The 26650-nt window shown below is 41.9% G+C and overlaps 1 protein-coding gene across 6 annotated transcripts in view; it reads right to left on the bottom strand.

Moving 5' to 3' along the window:
* atp2b4 (ATPase plasma membrane Ca2+ transporting 4) overlaps positions 1–26650 on the bottom strand; it is a 289912-nt gene that overhangs the window by 244506 nt on the left and 18756 nt on the right. Inside the window, exon 1 of one of the 6 annotated variants that reach the window (XM_060910084.1) lies at positions 11825–12030. The exons of 3 other annotated variants lie outside the window; for them this stretch is intronic. The gene's annotated coding sequence lies outside the window, so the exon portion shown is untranslated. Of the gene's footprint in view, positions 1–877; positions 897–6944; positions 7014–11824; positions 12031–26650 lie in introns of those variants that run through there. 2 more of the 6 variants (XM_060910086.1, XM_060910087.1) reach the window with 2 other exon arrangements.

Genomic DNA, 26650 nt, shown 5'->3' with positions numbered 1-26650 from the left:
ACTGGATTCAAAAGGGAACCCATTTTCATCTGGGTGACGTTGGATAGCATGTTTACAAATCATTTCTCTTCTTCTTCTGTGTAGACAAAAGGAGCAACTGTGTAGAACTTGAGCTTAGAAGCTTGCGAAATTAATAATCTATGTTCTTGTATCAGGAACTGTTACTACTAAAAAAGGTACAACGGTAGAAAATTTCAGCTTTCATAGGAGCTGCTGGGTTTTTATTATTATATTTTTTTTAAAGTGTAGTTCTAACAAAGACCTGGGGCTGAAATCTGCTAAATAATCAATCAATGCAGTCAGTACAGTTTCCATCCAAACAGCTGAAAGGTTTTAAAAGGCAACCTCGACCTTGTTTGAGAGGCTAGATGGGGAAAGCCGAGCTCTTCTCCTGTTGTGCACTCGGGGGAAGTAGGGGATGTCCCGAAGCAAGCCACAGGCTATTAATAAAAGCGCTGCTTGGGTGTATTGGGGGGGGGGGGATCCTTGCATTAACACTCACTTTTCCTCTAGCTCTAATGGTGTCACTCCCTAAATTTAGAGTTCCATTTAAAAAAACGAAAACTTTTCCGATTTATCAGCACAACAGCATGTATTTTAATAATTATCTTCACAGACCATTAATTCTTTCCACCCTGACAGTTGACTGCAAAAGCAGCCGTGTTTTGGGGCAAACGCAGTTTTTTGTTTGTTTTTTTAAAAATGTCGACACACAAAGGTAAGAGCGTGCTTCCTGGTTTCAGTCAGAAGAAAACAGGAATGACAGAGTCTTCAAACTAAGATGCGGTCAAGGTACATTGTTTTGGCAAAAGCTGTTCTGCAAGACTCTGAATGAGTGTGTGTGTGTGTGTGTGTGTGTGTGTGTGTGTATTCTTACCCAGTGTAGCCTCACCTAACAGGCATGTAAGAGGCCAATTCCAAGCATTCCACTGTGCGTTTAGGTTTTTTTTGGTGTCAGTTTGCATTCCGACCTCGCCAAAGTGAGTCACAGTGAGGAATACCATTCCAAACCATTCATTTTTACCTTGTGGGCATATTTATATTCTCCACTTTTCTGTAACACAACTCACTCTGACTGCCTGAATGAAGGAAACATGTCGAGAGGGAAAAAACACAAGTTAGGGGGGAAAAAAAAAAAAAAACTTTCCACTCTCCAGTTAGCTCTTTCATTCCTCTTTTTTTCCCCGTTTCTGTCCCTCCTCCCTTGTGCTCGGACACACCCAAAAGCCTTTGTGGGTCGTCACTACATTTAGCAACGAGTCAATGCTGTAGGCTGCTAAATGACAGTGCACGCTCAAGAAAGAGGCAGGACACCAATGGAAAAAGAGACAGGAATATATAAATGCTTATAAAAGCCGAGAAGGGGAATGAGAGAGGAAGCTCGGAGCTTGGCTTTGTTGTGCAAGTTTTGGCTGTGTGTTTTGATAGATGTTAATTTCAATTCCATGTTGAAACAGTCATGCAGAGACTAGACTAACTCACTCAATATGAAGTTGGGGATTAAAAAGGGCGTTTCCCCCCCGAGTTAGTTAGCTTAAACTATAGGTACATGAATGTTTGCTAATAAACCCAGCAATTATTATAATTATATTCATCATTAATCACTACATAAAGAAAGCTGATCCAGTCAGCCAGAAAGTCAAAAATCAACAAAGACAACCTGCACAAACCAGCAGCAAGATCCATGCAAAAACAGATAAAGGTGTCTGCCTTCCACAAATGACATCAATCCAACGCCAACTTTTGTTTTATTACTCCAAGGATGGGACAAATTCATGACTAATCGCAATGGCTAGCGCTTCCAAATCCTATCCATCAACAAAATGCTAAAAAAATATACCACATCAGCCAAATTCCTGTCTCTTCAGCTCTCCTAAACATCCTCCATGCTCTCCTGTGGGACACCTCCTGGAACTTTAAAGCGATCTGCACTGATGTACTGGAGCAAATGCGTGAGTCCAGCGTTTTCAATTACTGCACTGAGATAACAAGCAGCGGAGTCGTTCACTGTGGGATCTGGGATCTTTGATTAACTGGCAAAGTTAATCAGTAAATTAAAGCTGTGATTCCCTCAGCAGAGAACCAAGCCTGTTTCTGGAAATAACTATGTAAACAAACCTCAGTCTTCAGGATTTGCGTCTGTCAAATCAAACATGCCTTAGTTACAGCAAATGTTTTCATATTAAGATAAGATATCTTATCGTCTTACTCAGTCCAGTGAGGCATCTCAGCCTTTCTTAAGCTTCTAAAGAGAAGGATTCTCTAAAGATATAATCAAGTGACGGTACACAGAAAGACACCATGTTCATTAGGGAGAGGATCCATGTATGTGTAGAGATTTAAAATTGGGTCAAAAAGGTCTTCAGGGTCTTCACCTGATCTGCTATAGAAGAAGTGTCCTAATACCTTATGCAAAAAGTGTCCCAATACTTTATGCAAACTGTTCTAATACTTTATGCAATGTGTCCTAAGACTCTACTCAGTGTCCTAATACGTTAGGCATAGTGTATCAATACTTTTATGCAAACATCCCAATATTTCACAGAATATATATTAGTGCTGTCAAAAATGTCGCGTTATTAACGCGTTAACTTGACTCAATTTTAACGGCGATAATTTTTTTATCGCGAGATTAACGCTCTGTGACATGATGCCACGCCCTGCACAGCCAGAGTCCTCTGCCCTCCCCCGAAGAGCCACGGTGCTCGGCTTAGGTTTCGTTTTCCCATCGGCGGCTCCAGCCCCACTTTGCAGTGGCTGTGACAAGACGTGTTATGCTCTGCAATAAAAAAATAAAAAATAAAAAAAAACATTGGTACAACCAGTGTTCGAACTATGCCGATATTTTCGGGGGGTCCCTTTTTTTCCCTTGGGGGGGGTGCTTGCGCTTGTCTCAGAGCGTGGATCTCCGTCGCACGCTCACTTCGGATATGCAAATGCTTCCCGTTACACACGATTGCTATGTCAATAAACATCATTTTGCCAATATTTTAGAGACCCCCCAACATTTCCCAAATCAAGTTTTCAAGGGATCTCATGTCTGTTTCAGGGGATCTCGGATCCCCCGAGTACCCCCGTAGCTCGAACGGTGAGCAAGCCCATTCACTTTTTTATGCTGATAAGAGAATTACAATGGTTTTTCATGTGACAAAAATGTGCAATTAAATTGCGATTAATCGCGAGTTAACTATGACAGTCGCGACATTAATCGCGATTAAATATTTTAATCGCTTGACAGCACTAATATATATATATTAGTGCTGTCAAAAATGTCGCGTTATTATCGCGTTAACTTGACTCAATTTTAACGGCGATAATTTTTTTATCGCGAGATTAACGCTCTGTGACATGATGTAGGTTTTTCATAAGCTTTTGAAACTGCCAGGAACTTGGAACAGAGACTTTGCTTAGAAAAACGATAGCAGCTAGACTGTAATGCCACGCCCCGCACAGCCAGAGTCCTCTGCCCTCCCCCCAAAGAACCAGCGCGGGCAGGGCGCGCTAGCCCCGTGCCTCGGGACGAAGAGCCACGGTGCTCGGCTTAGGTTTCGTTTTCCCATCGGCGGCTCCAGCCCGACTTTGCAGCGGCTGTGACGAGACGTGTTATGCTCTGCAATAATAATTAAAAAAAAAAAAAAAACACAACAACATTGGTACAAAGCAAGCCCATTCACTTTTTTATGCTGATAAGAGAATTACAATGGTTTTTCATGTGACAAAAATGTGCAATTAAATTGCGATTAATCGCGAGTTAACTATGACAGTCGCGACATTAATCGCGATTAAATATTTTAATCGCTTGACAGCACTAATATATTTTTTTTCTCCTTTCGGTTGTTCCCGTTAGGGGCTGCTGCAGCAGATAAATGTCCCTCCATAAATCTCATCTTTGGTCATTCTCTTTTCCTTCTACCTGGCAACTCCATCTAGCATTCTTTTCCCAATATGCCCTGGATCTCTGCTCTGTATGTGTCCAAATCATCCCAATCTCGCCTCGCTCACTTTGTCTCCAAGCCTTTCTACATGTGCTGTCCCTCTAATATACTCATTTTTAATCTTGTCCAACTCTGTCACTCCTATATATGGAGAGAGAGAGAGAGAGAGAGAGAGAGAAAATATTACACAGCTGTGCAAAGATATTAAAGTTTATCTTCAAGTGATGAAAACATTTTCAACACGAGAAGATAAACTTTATATGTTCGCACCACTGTGTAATTTTTTTTGTATTATATGGACATGTCCACAAAAAAAAAAACCAGCAAGTTAATCAAAAAGAATCTTAATTTTGAACCGATTCACCATTTTAACAACGTGCAACTCGTCAGTGGGAAAACACTGGGCGTGACATCAGAGTGAAACATTGGAAATTATTATACATACAGGCCACTTTTTCCATGGAATAAAAACATGTATTTTATTCCCTTCTAGTGGGTTTATTGATGGCATGCAACATTGTTATCATATGGCATATCCTCCGTGTTTTATGCCACTCTCCCAAATGGAGAATGAGCATGCAATATTGTTATAATATTGCACGTTGCCAAGACAACACGACATCACACTTCGGAGCTCATGTGAAAATCCAATGGCAAAACTTTTCTGCTGCAGATGCTCACAATCATTTCTTTGTCAGCCAGGAGAGAGAGAAGATGGGGTAATTCAGTGCTCACATTAAGCACTAAATAAATAAACTGAAAACTGAAACTAAAGATGTGCTGAACACCTGTAAGACAACCAAAACTTCGTTATATATTTGACACGCATATTTATAAGAGAAAAACGTACTAAGGGACAACGAAAAACTGGAAAAGACACACATCGGAGACATAAAACTTCCACGTTAGTGAGTGACTGACAATTTGTACACAAACAGGGCTGCGAGGTTTGCTTCATTGAAAGTGGAAGATTTAAAGAGAATTTTGAAAGAGAAAGACGTGCTGAACACCCGAAAGGCTACCAAAACTTCACTGGATATTCTTCATACATATGTACAAGAGAAAAACATATCAGTGGACATCGAAAAACTGGAAAAGAGAGCAATTGAGGTTTTTCACCCACGTGACCAAGTCATGTGATGCATCGTTAGGCTGCCATTTTGGACGTCACGGCTCGAATCAGTTTGAATGCGAGGAAGGCGACAAACGAAAAACATAAAAGAAAAAGGAGCGAGATGCAGAAAACACCTTCACTATCCAGCAACGTAGGGCATTTGCAGGGCGAGCAGAGGGAGAGGTATTTGCAGAAATTGAGGTTAGCAGGCTTAGAGAACGACGTTTACCTGCTTCCACCAGGATTGTTCACTGACGTACGGAAGTACACGAAGCCCTCGTCTTTACCTGACTTCGGGCCACATGATCTGTATACCTATGTCGTTAAAAACCCATCGCCATACACAGGTATTGATCTGAAAGCGTATAAGAGTTTGGATGCCTACAAATATTGTGTGTCAGGCTGGGTAACATGCCTACATCAGCGGGTCGTCCCTGGAGCCGGTGGTCGCCATCTTATTACAGCTAAGGTTTGTTCACATTTTCATTTACTTTTGGTCCTCAGGATAAACAAAATGTTATTAAATGTCATTGAAATAACTTCTTAGTCTGTTGAGACATGGCCCGTTATAAATTTGCTGTTACCAGGCAATGACCAAGAACTGTATTATTAGGGTCGGTGTCTGTGTTGTAGCAGTGTACTAGCAGCTAGCTGTTAGCACTAGCTAATGTCAACAACATAGCTAGTATGTTACTGTAGCAATGTTTACGTTCAGTCATCTGGATGACTTAAAACCTTTCAGTCTCAAGTTTTTCCTTTACTGTATTTACTAGTTTACTGTAATTATGATCCGGCAGCCATTTACACCAGATCCAGTGTAAATAGCAGCCAGAGCGTGCTCCGGCTTGCTCCCCCTCAAATTAAGCAGCGCACTCCGGGAGCAAGCTGGAGCGCGCTGCTTAATTTGAGGGGGAGCAAGCCGGAGCGCGCTCCGGAACCTCGGCCAGAGCACTCCGGGAGCAAGCCAGAGCATGCTGCTTAATTTGAGGGGGAGCAAGCCGGAGTGCGCTCCGGCAGCTATTTACACTGGATCCGGTGTAAATAGCTGCCGGATCATAATTACAGTAAACTAGTAAATACAGTAAAGGAAAAATTTGACTGAAAGGTTTTAACAGTCATCCAAATGACTGAACGTAAACATTGCTACAGTAACATACTAGCTATGTTGTTGACATTAGCTAGCTTGACCTTCAAAAATGGCGGACACCGGGGCGTCACGTGACCTTGTGACGTCAGGTGAAATACCTCAATAGGAGAAATATTGTCAAAGTTCTACTTGGAGGTGAGGAAAAGTGACAGACTTTTTCAAGAGGACTTCACTCAGCAAAGCCCTTTTGTTTTGAACAACTGCAATGTAACAATTAACTATTACCAAAAGTAACTGAACTTGAACAGTCAACCTGCATATAGTTTGTATGCAAGTTGGGTTGTTGTTCAGGCTTTTTGGACTTGTATCATTTTTATTGTTCGAACTTTGGCTTTGTACATTGGATTGACAGAACACTGAATTACATTCAATCAGAATCAGCATTCAATATTGGTAAGTTGCCTCTGTTCTTAATTTTTTGTAAAAGCTATAATTGTTCCATCGAATATATAATAATAATGGCTTTTTTCATGGTAAATCAGATATATCCCATTCAACTACTCGTCTTTGACTCATTCAAGATCATGCTAGCTGAATGGAATATATCTGATATACCACTCAACGCCAGCCAATATTATTTAAAATATGTCACTCAGATCCACGATGTATTTCATATGAAAAATACAAGTTTTTCAACATGAGAAGATAAAACTTCATATCTTCAAGCAAACATGTGATGTTCTTTTTATCACACACACACGAACAAAAAGTCCCCAAATTTATCAAAACAATTCACTGATTTCCTTACGAGTGACATTAAGATTTATGTCACGGTTTGGGTTTTCCATATCCCGGATGTGGGCGGCACGGTGGTGTAGTGGTTAGCGCTGTCACCTCACAGCAAGAAGGTCCGGGTTCAAGCCCCGTGGCCAGCGAGGGCCTTTCTGTGTGGAGTTTGCATGTTCTCCCCGTGTCCGCGTGGGTTTCCTCTGGGTGCTCCGGTTTCCCCCACAGTCCAAAGACATGCAGGTTAGGTTAACTGGCGACTCTAAATTGACCGTAGGTGTGAATGTGAGTGTGAATGGTTGTCTATGTCTATGTGTCAGCCCTGTGATGACCTGGCGACTTGTCCAGGGTGTACCCCGCCTTTCGCCTGTAGTCAGCTGGGATAGGCTCCAGCTTGCGTGCGACCCTGTAGAACAGGATAAAGCAGCTAGAGATAACGAGATGAGATATATGTTTCAATAACTATTATAGCATTTATCACAAATTGCTAGTCATTTCACCGGTTTGTTTACATTCTAAGTGGAAATTATTTTGGCAGACGTTTTATATAAAAAAAAAAAAAAGTTTGCAAAAAATAAAAATGCTGTTTCTCAGAATCCAGTGAATGTGGATAGAGCAAAACAGTTATTTCACACAATCTCATCGTACATGGCTTATTCAGTGCCTCGTCTGCTATCAGCTCATGTATGACTCGATTTTCTTAAATAACTCTGTGCATCATTACAGTCTCATTTGTGACTTGGCCTAGAATGTTGTTTACCAAATTGTGTTTTTATTCTTAAATCATGCCGTCATCATGGTCCGAAATTAAAATGTTAAATTTTCCATGCATACTACACTGTTTATTAACAGTAACTGATTACTAGTTCCTATTAAAACTACTTGTTCATCTCTAGCCATTAACAAGCTAAAAACCACGGCCTGCACATTTCACGCTGGCAGCTTCGTCCAGCTCATTCATTCAGGTAACCTCAGCTTCTATCAGCAACCTACTGACAGTCAGACGCGCCCATGCAAATTTCTATAGTCAGCCTCACATTGCTCATCTCACTTCTTCCCGGTCCCTTTGTCCTCAAGTGTTGCTTTGGCTGCCTTATCTGAATTGCCATCATCCAGAGCAGATATTGCAATGCTGACTTTCGCAAATGTCATCCTCTGTTATCATCAGCATCCTTGAGGGTATTTGGAGGAAAGACAGTCAGTCCAAATATACAGGGATCTGAGGGTTACTGCCTTTAGCTGAAGGCAGCTAGAGCACGGACTCTGCCTTTTGCACAACAGCTTATTAGATGGCAACTGTAGCTTTTCAAACCAAATGTCACAAGACAAACAGAATGGTCATGTGTCCCTCTCTCTCTCTCTCTCTCTCTCTAAAGAAGCTGATGTATTCCTTCCAACCTTAATGGTTGTAAAAGTGCTCCATTGCATATCACCCCTGACACATCCATACAGAGAGAAATGCAAAGTGTTTGTGGAAGAAAGGGTTTTTGGGAGCTTTGAAGAAAGCAGATATGCAGGAGATTTGTGATCCTTGCTATTTTGACTTTACATCACCTACTGCCTTAAAATCAAATGAGGACCGCTTTGGTGCCAAGCATTAAAATGTGCTTCTGCAAATGTTATATGAAAAAGCTGGCTTCAAAGGAAATAGTGAACAGCCCATTTGAGCAAGAGGAACGCTTCAAGATACAGGTCCAAAAAAAAAAAAAAAAAAAAACCCGTAAGAGTGCTCTGAGAGCACAATATCCCCTGCTGGCAACTTTGCCATAACTCTGGTAAAATGTGACTGAATTGAACAAAATTGCAATAATGCGTAGTACTGACATAGAACAAAGAATCCTGTTAAGTTTTGTGAAATTCCTCCAAAAATTGTGAGAAGAGTTGATTTCAGAAAGTGAGTACCCTTCCCGGGATGGATGGATGGATGGACAGACAGACATAGCCACGACATAATCCCCTTTCGGGCCAGCGGGGGATAATAAAAATTGTGAGGGAAGTTGATTTCAGAAAGCGAGCACACCTTGATGAAATTGCCAAAGTACAAGTTTGTTAATAATCAAGGGCATAACTCTGGTAAAATTTGCACAAATGAAACAAAATTGCAATATGCATATGAGTGATTCCACGCTTATGGGTACTGAAATGGGGACATGAACTTATTTTTAAAAATTCACCTAAAACCATTTCTTTTTTTTACCATCAGGTCACAAAACATGTAATCTTTAATGAATGATATGTTAAAAGATAACTTTAATTTTCTGAGATGTAATAAAAACATATTTATATGCCAAAGTCAGAACGTAACAGAAGTGTTGTGGATATATATATATTCTCAATTTTAACAACGTAGAATTACTTTTTGAAACATAGGAAGGTGATGTTTTAGCAAATATAATTAATAAACGTGTAGTAGAATAAACATACACATTCTTTCAATAAGATTAACATGGTATATAGCTAGATTGTAATTAAATCTGTAACAGACGCGAGATGGACAATTGTAACAGAAGTAATGGAACAGACATCATTTTGGAACTCATAGGCTTGACTTTGGCATATAAATATGTTTTTATTACATCTCAGAAAATTAAAGTTGTTATCTTTTAACATATCATTCATTAAAGATTACATGTTTTGTGACCTGATGGTAAAAAAAGAAATGGTTTTAGGTGAATAAGTTCATGTCCCCATTTCAGTATCCATAAGCGTGGAATCAGTCATATAACAAAGCCTTTTGCCAAGTTTGGTGAAATTCCTCCACAAATTGTGAGAGGAGTTGATTTCAGAAGAACGTACACCCTCATGAAATTGCCAAAGTGCAAGTTATTTAATCAAGGGTCAAAACTCTGGTAAAAAAAAATTTCACAAACAAAATTCAGAATCACAGAGCATTACTGTCATATATCGAGGCCTTTTGCCAAGCTTCGAGAAATTCATCCAAAAATCGTGAGAGGAGTTGATGTCAGAAGGCAAGCACACCTTCATGAAATTGTGAAAAAGTACAAGGCTGTTAATCAAGGGCTGTAACTCTGGTAAAATGCGACCAAATTGAACATAAGAATATATGTACTATCGACATTAAGGACTTTTGCCAAGTTTGGTGAAATTCCTCCAAAAATTGAGAGAGGAGATGATTTCAGAAGGAAAACACACTCATAAAATTGTCAAATTATAATTTTGTTAATCAAAGGCTGTAACTCTGATAAAATGTGATCGAATTTCACGAGATTACAATATGCGCAGGGCGGCACGGTGGTGTAGTGGTTAGCGCTGTCGCCTCACAGCAAGAAGGTCCGGGTTCGAGTCCCGTGGCCGGCGAGGGCCTTTCTGTGCGGAGTTTGCATGTTCTCCCCGTGTCCGCGTGGGTTTCCTCCGGGTGCTCCGGTTTCCCCCACAGTCCAAAGACATGCAGGTTAGGTTAACTGGTGACTCTAAATTGACCGTAGGTGTGAATGTGAGTGTGAATGGTTGTCTGTGTCTATGTGTCGGCCCTGTGATGACCTGGCGACTTGTCCAGGGTGTACCCCGCCTTTCGCCCGTAGTCAGCTGGGATAGGCTCCAGCTTGCCTGCGACCCTGTAGAACAGGATAAAGTGGCTAGAGATAATGAGATGAGACAATATGCGGCGCATTACCGACAAAGAACCCAGCCAAGTTTCATGAAATTCCTTAAAAAAAATTGAGAGGATTTGATTTTAGAAGGTGAGCACCCTTCCCAGGGTGGACAGACAGATGGATGGACATCGCCACGACATAATCCCCCTTCGGGCCTTTTGGCCAGCAGGGGATTAAAAAAAACAAAAACAAAAAAAAACCCCACAGCTGCAGCTCTGATTGACAGGGACTGTTGTCTACACGCCTGGAAACTGATCTATGGCATGCGTGACGACATCAAGAGTAAAACTCTTATGATCATAACCAGGCCCCTCTGGTGTCAATGATACTTCAAGTCACAGAAGTTGTCAAGTGGACAAGCGGCCATTTCTTCAAGTCATACCAAGGCTCCTACGAGGCAATAGGAGCTGCTCTTCCTGACCGTTCCACACAATCACACTTAGCTTTGAGACATTTTATTGAACCGTAAATAAACGGAGGGTAAGGAACAGAAACGTGTTCATATATAGCGTTGGTATATTTGGATACAATTCCACAAACTCGCCGGAAACTTTGCTAAGGCACAGCAGTCCTAAAAGGAAACATTTGACTATGATTCAGGTGACTGTTGCTGAAATGTTTTTCATCTTTCCACAATTGTCACAAGACATTTTGTGGATGTGGCGAGAACAAACTTAACCACTTAAGCTTGGGGACTGTAAAACATTTGGGAATAATAACGGTGCTCCTTTAACCAGGCAAACAGAATCTCTCTTTAAAAAAAAAATAAAAATACTTCGATTAACTCATGGTAGTCAATGCAGCGATTCTTCTCTGGTGTTGTGCATATCGTAGCTCAATTTACCCTTGGTGGTTATGTCACATGCAGAACCACATTAGCAGCTGGCCTTAATTCAGCAGTGGAAAAAGCAGCGAGAGGGAGTCTCCAACAAAGAGCCCTTCTTGCACCGGTTTTTGGCACTGAGCCGCAGTCACATGTTGCTGTCTTGCTTATGGCTTCTCTTCCTGACTAGGAGCTCTTGTCTGTAGCGGCTCGTGGGGAAAGTGCAGGCTTATCAAATTAGTCTGGGTGTGATATGCATTTTTCAACCCACTTGACATACTTTCAAGAAATATCCGATGGAGAAAAGGAAAAAAATTATATATATGACAAAGTAACGGTCTGGGTGTAACTTCCTCATAACAGTGGGAGTATAGTTTGGCAACCATGTTATCATGGCTACTTTTAGAAAGAAGTAAGCAAGATGCACTTCCTTGTGGTCCAATAGGTACAAAATAAAATTCGTACCTTACTGGCTGTGTCAAAACAAACATCAGCGTGTGGAGCTGCTGAATCCAGTGGTGCTGTTGGAAGACGGAAAAATAACATCTCGAGTGCTTCTATGGCTGAGGCCTGTGGTGAAAATGTCTTCCATGAGCACGGCCATTCAAACAATGTGGAAGCACCACACCCTGCTGAAGGGAAAACGCATCAGCGAAGAGACCAGGCGTGCGTCTTTGTGCTGCTTGTGAGTAATACGAAGCCAAGTCTGAAGAACTGGTTTTTCGCCTCGATGATAAGGCAGAGCCAAGTGTGAGGTATCCGAGTGCAAAAGATTTATAGTAGAAGCATTAGGGGGTTTTATGGGATCCACAAAGCAGCCTGATTCAAATTAACCATCGATCCATGAGAGGTGATTGGAATGCAGACAGACACCTCGGCCCACTGAGGCTGAAGACGGTGGATGAGTATGCACAACCCTCGCTGGCAATGAGTGGATCAGTGCACCTCGACAGGAAGCAGAACGCCCGAGAGTTTCTCATTTGGCATTTTCCCAGCACTTAAATTAGCGTCATGCTTCTGCCTGGCACGTTCAAGGTTCAGACGATCACAACTGGCCTCGCCAAGGGTGCGCAGAGGACGAGAGAAATAAACATGAAAGGAAAAAAAGTCAGGTCAGATCTGACTGATGAACTGAGGAACAGAAAGTTACCAAGTGTTTGGTTTGTTTTTTTTTAAGTGCACTTAAAGCATTTATTATGAGGAAGCCATCAAAATTTCCATGCTGAGGTTTCTGTTAAGCGCCACAAAAAGTGAGCTGAAACATGCTTTCTGTACAGTTCAGCAGAAAAGTAATACAAGCAAAGCCCAAGATTTAAAAAAAGGACCAAATTAGCTGCAATTAAGAGCAAACTTGATGTTCAAGGATTTTTAAATAGCATCATGACAATATCGGACACAAAGACCAATCCCTTAAACTCCACCCTCGCCATCTCTTTCTCAGTACCGCACAAAGGCACCTGCTCGCTGCTCTCATCTCTCACCTCGAGGAAGCAGATTGCATCTCTGCTCAGTGCGAGAGGCTGATTAAGCTGAGCTAATTCAAGGCATCGCTCAACACATCAGTATTTGGCACCACCCTAATCACACTGCACCAGTGCAGGATGGAGAAGGCGGATTCTTCCTGAAAGTACAAGGGTCATTTACTGTCATCTTTTTTTTTTCTGGTCCTTTTGATCGCCTCATGGCCGTCAATGAACATTTTATTCCCTCCATGAACTGCCTGGTTGAAACTCGAGTCATATATGACCCACCAATCTCTTTTAAAGTAAAAGCGTTCTCTTCACCAAGACACAGCGGTCAAGGTTTTTTTTTAGCCGTTTGTAGCATCTTAAACCACAGCAGTGTTGAATTCTCAATTCTGATTGGTCAGAAGGTGTGGATTCATTATAACGTGCACAGGAAAAACTGTATGGCGGATGCTGCACATACTGTAAACTGATTTCAAAAACATTGTTGATCTCATCTCATTATCTCTAGCCGCTTTATCCTGTTCTACAGGGTCGCACGCAAGCTGGAGCCTATCCCAGCTGACTACGGGTGAAAGGCGGGGTACACCCTGGACAAGTCGCCAGGTCATCACAGGGTTGACACAGACAACCATTCACACTCACATTCACACCTACGGTCAATTTAAGGTCACCAGTTAACCTAACCTGCATGTCTTTGGACTGTGGGGGAAACCGGAGCACCCGGAGGAAACCCACGCGGACACGGGGAGAACATGCAAACTCCACACAGAAAGGCCCTTGCCGGCCACGGAGCTCGAACCCGGACCTTCTTGCTGTGAGGCGACAGCGCTAACCACTACGCCACCGTGCCACCCAACATTGTTGATATGGTGAAAAAAAAAATGTGAGACGATATCGTTATTTAGCGTTTGGGGAAGGTGTCTCCAGCATCAGTGCTTTGTAACAGTCAGAGCTTAATTTTTTTTTTTTAATTAAAAAAAAAGCATTTCAATTGCAAAATGTTATCACACCAGCTACTTCCAATCATTTTCTAATTTTTTTTTTATTAACGGTTATAAAATTCTCTCAGAAAAGCATATTTTGACAATCACCCTGCACATCTAGATGTAGGGTCAATGGCAGTAATCTTAACTCTGACTACGTTTACATGCACATCCAAATCGAGCTGCTGTCGGTAATCGAGCTGAAGGTCCCAGCAGGGTGCCAGAGAAATCCAATCCTACATGCACACAATGAAATCGGGCTATTGTGTGAGGTGCATTGTGCACCCGAGCCACAGGTGGCGCAACACGCCCCATCGTGTTGGTACACTTCCGGTTGTCGTCATGAAGAGCTATTCAAGAGTGTAAACAAAGTTATCAGTTCCATGTTCTCCATTGCGCGTTTTTCTCCCGTCCATGAATTTTAATATATTCAACTCCTTAAGCTGAATGAGCATGAACTCTGTCTCCTCATTGCTCCAGAAGTGCACGTTTCTGCTTGCCTGTGGCAGTGGGGGCGTGGTCAAGCGCCGGTCTGTGACAGGAGGGCGGAGCCAGGGAAGGTGAGTGGCAGAATCACTACACCTGACGGTAATTAACCTGTGTTTGTGTGTCTTCCCAGTAACCGCGCCCTATTTAAGGAGGCAGAGGGAGAGCAGAGCTCATCCCGGGACTAGAACACAGCGCGCGCGCGCGTGTGTGTGTGTGTGTGTGTGTCAAGAATAAAAGTAGGCTGTTAAACTGAAAAGTCTGACAATAAAAAGCCTATTAGTACCAGAAGCTTTGTCCTGCCGTCCTCTGTGCTCCACCCACACTTCAGAGAGCTCTACATCGCCATTTTCTCTTCTTCGTTTGTTCCTCCTGACTTCTTCTGCTGCTCGCTACTACTGTTGTCATGCCGACCGAGGCTGTTGTGTTTCCCGCTTGTGGTCTCGTCACTCGTCACTTCCGGAAGTAGCTCGACAACTAGCTCGATAGGGTATACATGCACAAAGTAGCTCAGCAGAAATTGCATAAACTAGGTCATGTAGCTCGATTCCGAGAAATCAAGTTCGGTTCAATTTCAGCCGAATTAAGGTGTATACATGGCATTTTGAACTTCGATTTCAGTCGAGCAACGGCAGAAATTCAATTCTCTCTATGTGCATGTAAACGTAGTGTCTTTCATGTCAGGCTGCATCACACTACCCTATCGTTGATGCTTTTCCTGTAACAACTTGCGCGCGCGCGCGCACGCACGCACGCACGCACGAGTATTAATTAGTATTAATTATGGGTAATTGTATGGGGCCCGAGTAAAATTAAGGATTAATTTCACGAGCGATTTCGAAGGTTTGAAAATTCCCCAAGTCACGAAGCGACGAGGGCAATTTCAAAACTTCGAAATCACGAGTGAAATTGATCCTTAATTTTACAAGGAACCATACGATTACTTGTTTATAATATATAGGGCCAAATTCATACTTCGGAAGCCATTCAAGTTCACAACATTTGTCATTCACGTATTCTGAACCAATCAGGGCGCAAGACTATCTTGCACGTTTGAATCGGTTTCTAAAGCGTCTTCCATCATAACACAGCGACACGACACGAGGATTTTGGACAGGATTTTAACATCTTTCAGGATTGATCCCGGATATTTCTCTCGTCTTAGATGCCGATCCAATGCTGCCTGCATTACTTTAAGAGAGTCTGGTTCGTAGTTTCCCCCATTTTCTTTCCTCACTTCTGCATAAAACTGCGATAGCACCTTGTCTAACTCACAGCATTCATATGTCACTAGAGAGTCGTGTATTTGTCTTTCTGAGGCCCATTTCTTAAACACGGAAAGCCAAAAATTCGTACTTTTTTTTTTTGGTATTTTCATTTTCGCTTGCAGCTTTCAATTGGTTTATCATTTCTTCTTCAAGGGCGGCACGGTGGTGTAGTGGTTAGCGCTGTCGCCTCACAGCAAAAAGGTCCGGGTTCGAGCCCCGTGGCCGGCGAGGGCCTTTCTGTGCGGAGTTTGCATGTTCTCCCCGTGTCCGCGTGGGTTTCCTCCGGGTGCTCCGGTTTCCCCCACAGTCCAAAGACATGCAGGTTAGGTTAACTGGTGACTCTAAATTGAGCGTAGGTGTGAATGTGAGTGTGAATGGTTGTCTGTGTCTATGTGTCAGCCCTGTGATGACCTGGCGACTTGTCCAGGGTGTACCCCGCCTTTCGCCCGTAGTCAGCTGGGATAGGCTCCAGCTTGCCTGCAACCCTGTAGAACAGGATAAAGCTGCTAGAGATAATGAGATGAGATTTCTTCATCAAATATAGCGAAACGTGGCATTGCTGAGTCAGCAGAGTCAGCCATTTTGTTGACAAAATTTACTAATTTTTGTAACCGTAACCAAGCAACGAACTAGCCAGTAGCATTTCAGAAATACGGCCCCGTGTTAAGGAAAAAAGCCCTCCTTGACTGACCAATCAGAATTGAGTAATTTGGCCCTATGTATTATAATTATTATTATTCCTTACTTAACTTGGTTTGCTGAGGGCAGCTGCATAAAATAGTGCGCTAACCTAAACCTCTCAGGAGAGATAAACATGCAGCAGGTTGATTAACGGAAGGGGGGGTAGAGGAACCTTCGCAGAGGAAATCGGTTTAGTGCATCAGGTTGTGTACTGATTGCACTATAGCTAATCAATATGTGCACATCCCACATGACTCTCTGACCACCTCTAAGGGCCTTTTATACTTAAGTGCTAAGTGGATATCTATGGACTAAAACTTCAAACGATAAACAACCGATCGGCAGCTGAACCAACCACGTTAAACTCAATCTGTTCTTTCATCTTCAATCCTTTATATGCTATGCTCCTGTTTACATTTTTGTGTCTACTTTGTAGAAAGCACAGTTTTTGTTTGGTATGTTTAAAATTTCCCCTCAAGTGCCTTGTCTGTAAAGAGAGTCCATGTCGGGATATATTGAGATGATTTTTTTTTTCTTTACACTGAAGACATTTGGGTTTGAAATCAAACGATGGAGATGATGGATCGGAATTTCAGTTGTTCCATTTCCTGACGTTTACACCTTTTATTTGAACCCACCAGCTGTACGAGATCAAAAATATTGGAACTGTTACGCTGTTTAAAAAACAAGCGTCATCAGGAGAGGATATATCCCCCTGGCCCCCGACATGAAACCCCACTCCAAATTTTCTTAAGTTGAATTGGTTGCCATGGAAACACGGGAAGTGTGTGTGTGTGTGTGGGGGGGGGGGGGGGGGGAATCACAGAAATCCTAAAATATCAAAAAGGCACAAGTCCTCTAATCGCTTAACATAAGCGCCGGGTTTTGTGAAAAAAAAAATCCTAATAGTTTTTGAATGATGCCCCGGAAACTAAAATGTTTACAGACGGACGGCGCGATGGCTATATCCCCTGGCATATAACGCAAGGGGAGAACAGTTAATAGGTCTGAATATCTGCTCTTAGTCTGAGCCCTTGGTTTCGCCTGTGAAGGCTGCATTTGTTGTTACAAAGGATAAACCAACATAAAAACGAGAGAGCTGTCAATGGGAGAATCAAGCCATTTTACAACTGAGAAAAGAGGGAGAATTGATCAGTCATTGTATACGCACTGGGCATAGCCAATACAATAATGAGGAGGGAGGGAGGAAAGAAGGAAGGAAACCACTGAAGTACTAGCAACAAGGCATTAAACAATTCGGCCAGCAGTTGATGACAAACGCTGTGAGAGCTGTAAAGAAAAACCCCAAAACAGTCAGTCAGTCAATGGCATCACCAACAACATCCACAGCGCAGAGGTGAAGGCATCACAATCCACTGTTTGAAGACTTGGCGAGCAGCAATATAGTGCTAATACCACAAGATGTAAACCACTGATCAGCAGTACGAATCCGAAAGCCAGACTGAAATTCACAAAGAAATACAGAGATGAGATACAAAAGTTCTGGAAATAAGATTAACTTCTACCAAAGTGATAGAAATCCCAAAGTATGGAGAAAGAAAGGATCTGGCTCATGGTCAAAACACACAAGCACGTCGGTCAAGCATAGTGTCACGGCTTGGGCTTGCACGGCTGCTTCTGGAACAAGGTCAGTAATCTTTATCAAATGACGGATCTCATGATGGTAGCAGCAGAATGTAATCAGAAGTCTACAAAAACATTGCCAATTTACAGAGAAATGCATCCAATTGGGAGGAACTTCATCATGCACCAAGACAATGACCAAAAACACACTGCCAATACAACAGAAGGACTTCATCAGGAGAAAAAAGGTGGACTGTTTTAGACTACAAGACCTTAACCCAACTGAGCATGCATTTCACTTCCTGAAGACGAGGCTGAAGGGATAAAACCTCCCAAAACAAACAACTGAAAGAAGCTGCAGTACAAACCTGGAAAAGCATCACAGCAGAAGAATGCAACAGTTTGGTAAGGTCAGTGGATTGCCACTCTGATGTGGTTACTGCAAGCAAGGAATGTGCAACCAAATATAAAGCGTTATTTAATTTAAAACGATCTGTTCCCATACTTTTGCTCAGGTAAAATTTGGGTAGTCTGCCACCGAAAAGGTGCCATGTGCCAAGTTGCTTAATACATCTAGATGTAAAGATCAGGAAATGAACTCTGAAATTATGATCCATCATCTCATTCATCTTTCACTCATCTTATGAATGTTAAAATAATTATTCAGCCAAGCAGGAAAAAAGATAAGCCAGCAGATTCTTATATATTAGCACTGTAGGCAATGGCACTGATGTACTTTGTGCTCATTCCATTTATTCCGGAGATGCCGTTCCATCATCCTGTTTGAAATGACTCTGTGGATGCACAGAGCGAATCGATCTTAGCTCGACTCATGGTCTCAGATGGCTATCGGCCCAAACTAACACAGCCACCTGCCATGGCTTTGAGATTTCTTATCTTTTCACAAACAAATGCTGTCCCAGAATAAAGGGGGGGGGGGGGGGGGGAGAGAACCGCACACATACATTTTGCCTTTCCAACAGAATACCACATTGAAAGGCTACCAGGATCTAGTGGTGTTCAGAGCCAAGTAAAAACAGGTTCACTTTTATTTTGGAATCCGTTATATGGGTGTGAGATGTACACACACACACACACACACACACACGACCTCTTAATACCATGTTATCAACATTAAGAATGTGCATGTTCCAACTGGCTCTAGCCAAGAAAATCGTAGACCAAGTAAAGAATGAACTAAAAGTGTCGTGCAAAAGTATTCATCCCCCTTGGTGTTTGTTCTGTTTTGTTGCATTACAAGCTGGAATTAAAATGGATTTTAAAGAAGAGCTGGTCCAACCAATTCACATAATTAGTTGATTAAGATCCACCTGTGTGCAGTCAGTGTCACATGATGTCTGTAGAAATCGATCTGTTCTGGAAGGACCCTGACTCTGCAACATTACTAAGCAAGCAACATGAAAACCAAGGAGCCTCCAAACAGGTCAGAGACAAAGTTGTGGAGAAGTATAGATCAGGGTTGGGTTATTATTTTAAAAAAAAAAAAAAATCCCAAACTTTCAATATCCCACGGAGCACCATTAAATACATTATAGCAAAATGGAAAGAATATGGCGCCACTACAAACCTGACGAGAAGGCCGCCCACCAAAACTCACAGACCGGGCAAGGAGGGCATTAATCAGAGATACAACAAAGACAAAGAGAACACTGAAGGAGCTGCAAAGATCCACAGTGGAGATGGGAGTATCTGTCCATAGGACCACTTTAGGCTGTACACTCCACAGAGCGGGGCTTTATGAAAGAGTGGCCAGAAAAAAAAGTAACTGCGTAAGAAAATACGTTTGGAGTTTGCCCAACAGCATGTGGCAGACTCCCCAAACACATGGAAGATAATTCTCTGGTCAAATGAGATTAAAATTGATCTTTTTTGGCCATCGTGGGAAATGTCATGTGTGGCGCAAACCCAACACCCTGAGAACACCATTCCTACATTGAAGCATGGTGGTGGCAGCATCATGCTATGGGGATATTTTTCATCTGCAGGGACAGGAAAGCTGGTCAGGACTGAAGGAAAGATGGATGGCACTAAATACAGGGCAATTCTGGAGGAAAACCTGTTTGAGTCAGCCAGAGGTTTGAGACTGGGATGAAGGCTCACATTCCAGCAGGACAAGGACCCTAAACATACTGCTAAAACCACACTGGAGTGGTTTAAAGGGAAACATTTAAATGTCTTGGAATGGTCTCGTCAAAGCCCAGACCTCAATCCAATTGAGAATCTGTTGCATAACTTAAGGATTGCTGTACACCAACACAACTCATCTAACTTGAAGGAGTTGGAGCAGTTTTGCCTTGAGGAATGGGCAAAAATCCCAGTGGCTAGATGTGCTAAACTAATGGAGACATACCCCAGGAGACTTGCAGCTGTAATTGCAGCAAAAGGTGGCTTTACGAAGTATTGATTTTGGGGAGGTGAATACCTATGCACACTCTAGATTTGTTTTTTTCAGCTTCATTATTGTTTGTGTCACAATAAAACAACATTTTGCACCTTTAAAGTGGTAGGCATGTTGTGTAAATCAAATGGTGCTACCCCGCAAAAAAATCCATTTTCATTCCAGCTTGTAATGCGACAAAAAAGGACAAACCCAAAGGGGGATGAATTATTTTGCAAGACACTGTACAGAGCCTTGGTAAGGTGCTGGGCCACCATGAGCAACCATGAACAGCTTCACTGCACCTTGGCAGTGATTCAGTGATTCTACAAGACTCTGGAAATGTACTGGAGGAATGAATAACATTCTTTCAAGGAAAAAAAAAACCCTTGCCTCAGAAGGCATTACGATGATGGAGGTGGAAAGTGCTGTCAAATGTGACACTCAAAAATCTCCCATAGGTGTTGAATTGTTTTGAGACCTGGTGACTGCGAAGGTCATACTATAGGATTTACATTATTTACATATTCATCAGAACGTTCAAGTGAGTCCTTGTGCCCTGTCTCATCCTGGAAGATACCCCGCCCATCAGGAAAGAAATGTTTCATATAACAGGATAAATGTAATCAGATGAAGTACTTTATATTGATTTACAGTGACTCTTCGGTCTTGGAGGATAATTTTCCTCTTCAATTTGTTGCTCATATTGACATTTTAAGGCAAAATGCTGCATAAAAGTGCTCTTCTTAAAATGAAATGGATGCCTCGGGGTTGCTTTTGTTTGTGATGATGCGAGTTGCCATGTCCAAAAACACTACTAAAAATGGCTAAATATTGGTCACGATCTCCTCCTACTTGTGCTTTGTGATTGCTGTGGCATAAGGAGATCAGTAGTAAAACTCTTTTCATTGACTTCAATTTATTCTTTTTGTGGTGGTGTAGGTGTGTTAGCACAGGTGTGGTAGCGCGTTCGCCATGTTCGCTGTATATGGAAAGGGCGTGTAAGACAAACAGCCCACTGTCGTCTTTTTAAAATCACCATGGAAGAATCTAAAGCATTATAAAAACACATGGGAAACAAAAAACAGTGCCACAGCAGTGACATCAGAAAAGAGGGTTTTCTTGTTTACTCCAATTGTCCTTACCAGCCATTGGAACTATTAGCGTGAGAGGTTGAAATTTAATGCGAAACATGTCCTATGAGGAAAGGCTATTAAGCTGACATAGGGGACAAAGACACTGTCATTATTTTGTTTGAGTCTCAGACATTAAATCAGTTCATACAAAATTCAAAACGCAAACTCTAGCTGTAGAAAAATAAGCATTTAAAAAAAAGCACCTGTAGAATTAATACGCACCTTAAAAACAAACAACAACCACCTCAGTCATCTGAGCACTGGTAGTAGTCTTTGGGAGTGGCCTTCCTCCACTTCCACTCTGCTCCAGTTTTATGAATGGAGATGCCTAATTTTCATGAAAAGACCAGTCGAAGTGGACTTGGGTTTTTCAATACCATATTAAACTCGTTCTAGTCGTTACAGTGCTACATTCAACTTAACTCGGAAGAGAGAAACTGGAACTGCTTCTGTCCATTTTTCCTCTCATTTTTCACTTCCATTCATTTGCGCTACAAAGTGGGGGGGAAACATTGACGAGCCAATGTTCATCTTTAGTTTGCAAAAATCTAGCAAGTTAACGGTGATGGGTGATGTACATCTACGTCTCAAAACAGCAACCTTAAATGGCAAAGTAGTGCTATTTTGTTTACTGGTGATCCTAGGAGTAGCCATGTTGATTTGCAGACTTGTACTCGAGTCCAGGACTCTGACTCGAGTCCAACTCGTGCCCTAATTTTAAGGACTCATGACTTGGCTTGGACTTGAGCACTGATGACTCGGACTCGTGCATTCACTGCATTTGGACTCGTAAACTGGAGATGAGGACTCCGATTCTTTATTTTTTGTAACTTGCTATAATAATTTGGCATAAGATATTTATATCTACATTAATTTTTGTCCTAATTTCGTGCAAGAGTGTCACACCTGGCGCCTTGGCACATGCATCAGATAGACTCTCGGGCGCGCGCTCCAGACAGCGCACGTGCCAAGTGGACTTGTGCGCACACCCCGTAAACGGCTCGTACCTGCACACGATTAAGGCGCAATCAGCGCACCTATATAAAAACACACTTGCTTTGCGAAGTATTGAATTGCATTGCTGACACATTACCAAGCCTTATTTCCTTGTTTGGGCTCTTGATCCCCGATTTCCTGTTTCTCGTCTTTGATTCTGCCGAGTCTACGATAGCCTGTTTGTGCCTTGCTCGACCTATTGCCCGTTTCACCGTTTTACGATTTTGCCTGCTATTCTGGATTGTTTGCCTGTCCTCACTTGTATTAACAAACACACCTTCTGCACTTACATCCGTCTCCCAACCATCTCTGACAGAATATTTCGCACTCCCTGACAAACAGAACGCACATTCACCTGTTCATACGTTACGTTCAGGAGTAAACTAACATTAATCATGCTCAAACAGCCACCGTCAAATGGTGCGGTTGGAGTCTTGTTCTCGGACTTAACTCAGACTTGAACACTGGGGACTCAAGACTGGACTCGGACTTGAGGTTTAGTGACTCGACTACAACACTGTTGACTTGACATTCCAAGTAGGAATTCCAAGTCAAGGGTGTATATTCTTTGGGTTTTCCCAGTTAGAAGTCAGACTTTCCAAGTTTTAGTTAAGTGCACTGACTTCACAATGACTAACCATCCTCTGGAAGTAATGGCGCCTCCATTTACTGCTTGCGTTCTGTCCGAATCAAAATGAAAAAAGCTTAAAATGGAGTAAGAAATGCTTTTCGCAAATTTGAAATAAAATGACAATTTATGATTGAAAAATATAATTGCTTGCATTGCTAATGAATGACATGAACTAGGTGAGAGCTATTTATTCATTTTCTTGGTGCAAGATTTGGATTTGCTCCTGATGCAAGAATCAATTTTAAATTCTAAAAAAAAAAAGATTTATTATGAGAACTTTTATATTACAAAAGCTTTCCCATATTTGAATGTCTATGAACAGCTCAGACAACATACACAGCAAGTCAAGTTTATTTGTATAGCACTTAACAATAAACATTGTCGCAAAGCAACTTTACAGAATTTGAACGACTTAAAACATGAGCTAATTTTATCCCTAATCTATCCCCAAAGCAGAGACTGACTGATTAGTAGCACCAAAGTACCTGAGAAATATTAGGTGAAAGGATTTTAATATATTCGAGTAATTCTTTCCAGAAGAGTTGAATGAACTTACTGTTTCGTATATTGAATAACTTCATTTCAAAAACACTAATTTGTGAACTGAATGAAAACCCAATAATCTGTAGTACTTTAAACCAAATGCTGTGATGTTCTTGCTGGAAAAGCTGAAAAGAACTCCTTGGTTGATGGGACAGCCGTTGCTGAGGAGTGCAGCCTTCAGCCTTCCCTGCACATGTGTGGAAATGATGAGCTCTAAAGCTCTCTCCAAGCAAGTGCTTTCCACAGAGGATTGAAGAGCTCTCAGTGAAAGATTGCTTACCTCAATCATGCGTCCTCTCATTCTCAGATCTCATTCTCCAAACTACCCTTGCAAAGCCAAATGGCTCCACTGGATGTGATGAGCCAAAGCTCTGCATCAGCCTTTCCCGTCGAGGATCGCTTTCACTGTACCTTTTCACGTCTTCCTCCTATATATCAAAAATTGGACCCATCGATTGACTTAAAACATCCAACAGCTGGAGAGCAGCAGTGATTATTATGTAAGCGTAATTGCTGCGTGGGCCTGACAAGCAGCATAATGGCTCAAATAAAAGTTCCCATGCAGCTCTGGCTGGAACAATGTATTTTTTAATGCAGGATGATGTCTTCCTCAAATCGTAATCTTGACCATTACAGGTCTCTGATCCATCAGAAAAGAGCAGATTGTAGCAAATCTCCGAGGCTATTTAGTAGACAGGCGAATGACCACAGTGATGTTAAATTCTCAAAGCTGAAGTGTCAGAAAACAAAAGATTACTTTGATAACAGGCAAATCGCTGGTTTATATTAATGGACTCGTTCTGAGACATCATTGTTTCTATAGCAACAACTCACATAAGGACTTGTATAGTATCAGTAACTTGCATTGAGCTGCATTACACCGCCTTGATGATGATTCAAATCAACAGATTTTTGATCTAGTGAAGAAGTCTCCAGTGGAAGCACTAACTGAGATTCAGATTCATTCCATGCACCAGAAAATGTTTTTAAAAAAATAATAGTAACAATATTTTTGTAAGGTGTGCTTCTGTGAATAATCAGTCCAGTGCCGTGCAGACTGACTACCGGGTTTGGTACTTTTCAGCTCCGTGAGTGGGCGACTTTCACCCCACCTCTATCCACCGTCTCAGTAGACGCCAATGTGCTATGCTCTGATTACATTCAAAGCAGGACTTGGAAGCTTGTCCTCAAGGCTCAAGGGGATCCTGCATATACACCCACGAACGCTCTCACACATACTTCTGTACTGACACACATAGAACACGCAATCCTTACAAATTACACTTCATTCTGAGATTTTAAATTCACGCAAACAAAGTAAAAAGAAAGAGAGAGAGATATCGATTTCAGGCTACATGATGCAATGTGAATTTTATGCTTAAAAAAAAAAAAAGAGGAAGACGTAATTTTTCATTGAGAACATCTTTACCAAATCAGGAAACAACCGTTTACAGTTGAGATCAGCCACCACCTAATGATATTCAACCAGACTTAGTTTTTGGGATTGTTGCATTCCAAAAAAAGTTCACCGACATGCTAGCAGAATCTACCATGGAGCTGGGATTCACTGCTGATGTGAGTCAAAATAAGGTCCATTAAGCCGGATTCCATTATAATGCCAGTCTGATTTCCTGTAGAGATTCTTATTTAATATTTATGAAAGAAGAAAACCCCTGTGCGCGCTGCATAGTCTGTGTTGGCTATACGGCGTGACTGCTCTATAAACAAGATTGACTGAGCTACTGCTCACTTACGTATACCAATCGAAGGAATAGCACACTTATTATGAATGTTGACGTCAACAAATAATTAACCCTGAAACAAGTAAGCAAAGAGCAGTGTTCTCCCCCAGCTATTTCAAATAGCATCCTGGTAAACTGTCATTTTGAAATAGCATTTTGATTCTTGAAATAGTGACAAATTCACTGTATAATCTATTATAAAATTAACACAGATAGCATCATATTCAGACAATATAGCATATTTATACCATGATGCTATAAGGCCCTGGGGAGAATATTTGTTGTCTTATTGTCTGAATACTTACATAGTAGTCTGGCTAACGCGACTTCAAAGCTCTCCGAGCTATTGGTCTGGCCAAGATATTAAGCCCAACCGTTTCCCAGAGCCCGTGGTTGACCCGCCTCCCTGAAATGCCTCAGTTTGCTACTGGTCGAAGCCAGAAAAGGCTGTGACGAAGCTTAAACCAATCACATCACTCTTTCCTCTGACGTATGTGACGCGACGGGGCTAACTGGTAGATTAAACTCTTACCGAAGCCGGTCGGGAGCAAGGCGAAAACGTCCTTCCTTTCAATAAATACCTCCAGGGCTGCTCTTTGCTCCGTTTTCAATGAGAACTTCCCGTTGAATGCTTTCAATACAGCATCTATGCGTAATAGATGCGGAAGCGTGAATGAAGCGCTTCCGGCATAGATTCCGTAAACAATCTATGGCTTCCGGTCGCAGTTCTACTACGTCAGTGCCTTGAACACGCCTCTACCCAGGGCCGTTGGAGATGCTCAAAGTTGATTGGTTCCCGATTTTTCGGGAGCTTGGAAGAACTGTAGATAGCTTGCCTGGCCAGACTAAGCTCGCAACAGGCCCTCGTGTTGCGTCACGCTTGGGATGGGCGGGCCCAGGCTACTTACATACAGTTTTGTGAATAGTTTGTACTCTTCATTCAACCATTTGTTGATTACCATGTCATTTAGATAGAAACGCACCAAATATCAAGCAGTTGTGATTTGTAATTGTTGAAAAAAAGTGTTACGAAAATTTTGTAAATCCACCCTACATGTTTCAGAAATACAGTCAGTCGGTAAACAGGAAGTTGATGTGCGACAGACCTGAAAACGGTAGGCATGGTATAGAGCCCCAGGCCAAAGCTCGGTACCAAATATCAAGCAGTTGTGGTTTGTAGTTGCTGAGAAAAGTGTTCCAAAAAAATTTGTAAATCCACGCTATGTTGTTTCGTCAACACATTCAGTCGGTAGACAGGAAGTCGATGTGCGACAGACCTGAAAACGGCATACATAGTATGGAACCCTAAGCCGAAGCTTGGTACCAAATATCAAGCAGTTGTGATTTATAGTTGCTGAGAAAAAAGTGTTAGGA

This window comes from Neoarius graeffei, chromosome 26 (assembly GCF_027579695.1).
Source record: "Neoarius graeffei isolate fNeoGra1 chromosome 26, fNeoGra1.pri, whole genome shotgun sequence".
In the NCBI taxonomy this organism is placed as follows: domain Eukaryota; kingdom Metazoa; phylum Chordata; class Actinopteri; order Siluriformes; family Ariidae; genus Neoarius; species Neoarius graeffei.
The sequence above is the reverse complement of the archived record's forward strand: the minus strand, read 5'-3'. Positions and strand labels throughout refer to the sequence as shown.